The sequence below is a fragment of the Styela clava genome, chromosome 9 (assembly GCF_964204865.1).
Source record: "Styela clava chromosome 9, kaStyClav1.hap1.2, whole genome shotgun sequence".
NCBI lineage: Eukaryota > Metazoa > Chordata > Ascidiacea > Stolidobranchia > Styelidae > Styela > Styela clava.
Window position 1 is genome coordinate 20,816,628 of NC_135258.1, and position 5,317 is coordinate 20,821,944.

Genomic DNA, 5,317 nt, shown 5'->3' on the forward strand with positions numbered 1-5,317 from the left:
ATGCATTGTTACACAATGACGACGTTAATGGCTTTTGTGTTCTCGTGGGGAATTATGAGTTCAATGTGAAAAACATGTTACCATATTATAGTCATCGGCGACGAAATGCTAAAAATAATAATTAATAAAGAGATAAATCTGCAACTCAAATTTCTTGATTAAAAAGCGGCATTCTGAAATATTAAAACTAAAACTTAAAATGGAAGATCACACGTTTGGTTTCAGCAGACTCACCTAGGATTGAAAACGCTTTTATAGACATTGCAAATCACAGAATTTGGTGTTATGTTAGGTTTTCACTGCGAAATCGAAACACAAGTCAATTGTGCGCGCGATGTAGGCCTACCTTTTTTTCCCTTTTTGAAACTACCGACGGAGCCGCACGCAATCAATTGTGCGCGCGATCCGCGATGTACCTTTTTTCATTCTGAAACTACCGACGGAGCTGAATGCAATAAAATAAATTTCAATTGTTCGTATTTTGCCCAGACATTGTGTTTTTTTAAAGGGCGATATCTTGCTTAAAAATAATTTCAAGTGCGAAAGAACAAATCAAGTTTGACGAATTCCAATATCGCAAAAATACGACTCCAATTTATTGATAGTTGGCAGTTTATCACATATTTTATGTTATTTCAGAATAATATTCTTCCATTTTAGTAATCCTAATAGTAATCTTGAATTAAACGTGAGTAACGATGAGCACAATTACATTTTAACGACGAGACACGTTAAATGCTCGCATTGGTCATGGATTGAATATTTCACACAACAGAAATCTTGTTATACGTTTTTTTTAATCGCGAAGAATGTTGCGCGGTAATTTCCGATTCCAATTTTGAACCACCTCCCTCTTAAGAATCCTGGCTGCGCTCCTGCTTATAAATAATGTCATTTTTTAATTCAGCCTCTTTGCCATATTTCGAGGCCATATTGTTGTCAGATTTTATCAAAGCTGTTATTGCTTCTTTAAACAGTTACAAAATTAGTCAGTATTTTGAAAAGTAATCGAATAGCTCGCGGAGCCCCTGGGTTCCTCTCGCGGAGCCCTGGGGCTCCGTACGGAGCACTTTGAGAACCTATGCCATAGAGCATAGACGAAGACTTCCGGTCATCGATTTAATTGATGTCTGTCACATCAGTGTTTCCTAATGTGCGTTTGATCGAGCACCTGGGGTTCGATGGAGCAATGAGATAATTTATATCCTCATTGGGTGGTGTCATTCCAACGGTTCAAAGAAGGTCTCCTGAAACAGTTTTCAAAGAAAATTCATCTGCTGCCGGTCGACAGATAAAATAAAAATGTCACTGCAAAATCTGGCAAGAGTGCCAAAGGTTTATGAAACCCTTCGAATGGACCAGATTCCGACTATCAAGGGTTTTCGCTACAGAATAAGCACATGACAAGAATACGTACGCGTGAGCGATTAATTAACTAGAACAGGGCTACTCAACTGGCGGACCGCGGTCCAAATCCGGACCTTTCGAGTATTGGATTTGGACCGCACCTAATTATTTATTTTGGATCATTAGCCCCACTTTTTGAATTTCCTATTATAAAATGACTTTCATAGTTTTGAATATATACGAAAAGAACTATAACACCATAATAAACAATTTTAATTTGCTACTAATCATCAGTCGGTCGAGAAAGTGCTCGTTTAAGGATGCCGAAATATCATTTCTGGAAAGACCGGACCCAAATAATTTTAAAGTTTTGTTTGCGTACCTAGTTGAGTAGCCCTGACCTAGAATTCGAGTAGATTACTCAATTCCGGGTGTGGGGGTAGATTACTTTATACAATTCAAAGCGTCATTTTTTTCATCCTTCGATTTTGTCGGGTTTCGCAATGTCAGCAAAAACAAATAGAATATTAAAATATTTGCTACTGCGTTTTATTGTTTTATGTAGGCCTACTTTTATTTGAATTATCAATGGTACATTCGCCAGTAACCCTGGCCTCCCCCGCGCAGGGGGGCAAACGGTATTTATAAAATAAATACAAATAAGATTTTAACCTGAATAAAAAATTGAATTGAACATGTAAAAGTATAACACGTCAATATGAGGAAACAGTATATATTGCTCATAACCGAGCCAGCCAGAAATGAATAGATAAATATTCGGTGGAACGTTGTCCGGCGGATGTTACATTTCAAGATAAATAAATATAAATAAAAGACGCGTCAACGGCAGATACGGACAACTCACAGAGAAAATCATATGCAAAAAATAACAATGTTAAATTGTTGCGAAGGGCTGGCAAACTCGGCGATAGGTTCTAAACATGAAGACTAAATTATAATTACCGTTCGCCTTTTCCTATCAACCTGGGTGAAATTCTGAAACAATAAAAGTGGAAAATTTTGATAGAGTATCAGATTAAAATGACCAAACTAATAAATCCCCGTGGAAAAGTGTTTTAATACCTGCAAATTAAAATTAGGATAATTAAGGCAAGCCGTATACACTAGTATATATGGCATCCAGGTGGGTCCAAGGCCATCGCCAAGCGTGAGTTTGTGCAGGTAAGTGGTGGAGAAAGGAATAAAATACAAACAAACTAATTTTGAGCCACGGGATTAGTGGACTAAATTTAACGAGCAAAGAGATCAAACGACCCAGGGAAACCACTAGTGGGAATCGATCGGGCGAGTATGACCAATTTAATTACCAAACACACATGCAAGCTCGCAAGCATAACCAAGAAGGAAGAAGAAGAAAATAAGACACAGAAAAATTCAGTGTCACAAAAGAGGCTGTGTCAGGCGACACTGTGAGGAAGTCCACATCAGGCCATCCAGACGCGATGGGAACCCCGGATGGAGTTCCTGACACAGTTACGGGAGACCGCTGTAGCGGCACCCCCGGTCACACCCAAATGCACGAAGAGCAGTCTGGTTCCCAACGGCAAAACTGCCAGGGGAACCAACTACAAATGCTCAGAACTCCACCATCTTGCAAGTGGCAAGAGCAATGGGGCGACATAACTCTTCATACTTTTGAGTGCTTCCGATGGGCCGCATCATCTTTGGCAGCCTCACCGTTGTCCGAACCCCTAAGTTTTTCTCACGGAGCCCTGGAGCACTTTGAGAACATAGAGGCCTATCATATACACCTCAATGTTTGTTGAACTCGTCCACATCAGACGAACCCGCGAGGATTTGCCGATAGCTATACTGCTCTAACGGTGAGAAACGCGCGTTGCGAGATTGAGTAATACTCGTAAGATAAGATGAATAGGCTCATTATCAAATATTCACGCTGGTCACGGTCAATATTCGCGGTCTTACAATAAGCATAGCCTAGGCTAGGACGGCTCATCGTCCAAATTTGTAGGTTGCCGTCAATCTGAGTATATTTCTCATTATCGTAACGCACTTGTTTTGTCGGAGGCTGCCCTTGATCCAAATGCTTTTGGATTGTATTGGGCTCTTGAGCTATATCAGTGGTTCTCAAACTTTTTGAAAAATTATGCGTAACGGCCCCCTTGCAATTTTTCTGATGACCCTCGGTCCACTAAAGAAATGAAAGCAAATAACAACGCGGTATATCAAGCGTTCATCTATTGAATGACATTAAAACAGTTCAATGGGAAGGTGCGCTTGATTCTTTTCCTCCAGAACTATCACAGCAAAACCTACTATGAATCATTATATCAAAATCTATTTTTTACGGCCAGGGGGGCATTTTTAAATAAACCCGAAAAAACAAGCCCTTGTTTTGAAACAAGATGTTTTCTTTAGAATTGATAAAAAACAAAACCCTATCGGTCAACGCTCTCACAATGATAATATCCGTGTTGAAAAAATCCAGTGCTTAGGAAATTTCAATTAAATACAAAGAAAATAATATAATGGAGAATGGCTGTTTCCCGACCTCTGATCTCAGAAAAATTCTCTTTCCACTTCATTATTGCAAAATTTTTGATGTCTATTTTAAGAGTAGTTTCGTGAGAAACTGGCCTACATGTTTTAAACCATCAGCATGATTGAAATTATGCAAGAACCTGTTATTTGAAAGTACTGGTTGCAAATTTTAGCTCAGTCTATCACAGCCTAATAGGGTAATGAACTTTTTTTTTGCCCACGCCACACATGTGTCATACGCATTGTTGCAATCGTTCCGCGATAATGAATTATTATCGTCTTTCTTATAAGATAACTGTTACGCCACTGAGACCTAATAACCGCCAAATACGCATTTTGTAGCATAGCTCCAATATTTTTTATTCACAAGTGGACACTCGTGAAATCTAACTTTTGAGTCGAATTCATATTAGATGCTTTTTGTGTAAGGATGGTATTTTATTTTTTGTAATGAATATTTGGAGAATTTTTTTTTTGTAGGATGTGCAGAGATAATATATATGTACTTCAAACATGAAATGATTTTATTAAAACAAATTTTCTGTTTTGGGATTTGACATCGTTTATTCTGTAAATTACCAGCGTTTTTCGAATGTTGGCTGTCAGGATAATGCATATAATCAATTCGCAAGTTATGTATGTTATCAAATCATAGGCGCATTTCTTTATCATAGTTCGCCATTATAACTTCACGTGAGTGTGTCATACTAATTAAATTTTTATCCGGTTACGACTAGAAAATAACACCATGGCAAATTAGTTACTCATTTTGACATAACGAATGAAAATAAAACGTAATTCTCTGATACGTCTGCCTCTATTTCAGCGATGGAATACGGATACTGAATTTCTTTGTTTATCCCTCTGCATAATCATGGCTAAAAAAAATAGCTAAACGCACAATTGTTTCGAGTGCATGAAGTGAAAAATATATTCCACAAAAATTTAGCTGCTATTTATAATATAGAAAGTAAAAAATTCACAAGCCGCAGTATGACCAAACCTACAACAAAACGTTAAGTTAAATTGGTAGTTTAAGCCACTTTTTATAAGTGAATGGATTTCAATGTATATTTTGCAACTACGTATTTAACATATCTTTCAACATACTAGGCTTCTGGAGTCTAAATCAATATGCGAACGTCACTGAAAAGGAATTCTCCTCAGTCGACGTCGAACGTGCGATCACAAACGCAGATCGAACGTCAGTAGTCTAATTTCATCACCTCGGGGCAACACAGCTGATCTCATTTCAACCCGTTGGTATTTTTTCTCTATGACGTAACAGTATTTGCACCAATTTTCACAAGTATTCTTCCATGTAAATAGTACAATATGTTATGAAACAGTAATAACATATTGGCACAGTATATGAAATACTATATTAACCGTGTATATTAAAGTATTAGTTATTTTAAAATATTTGTATTGTATTTAAGTGGAATAC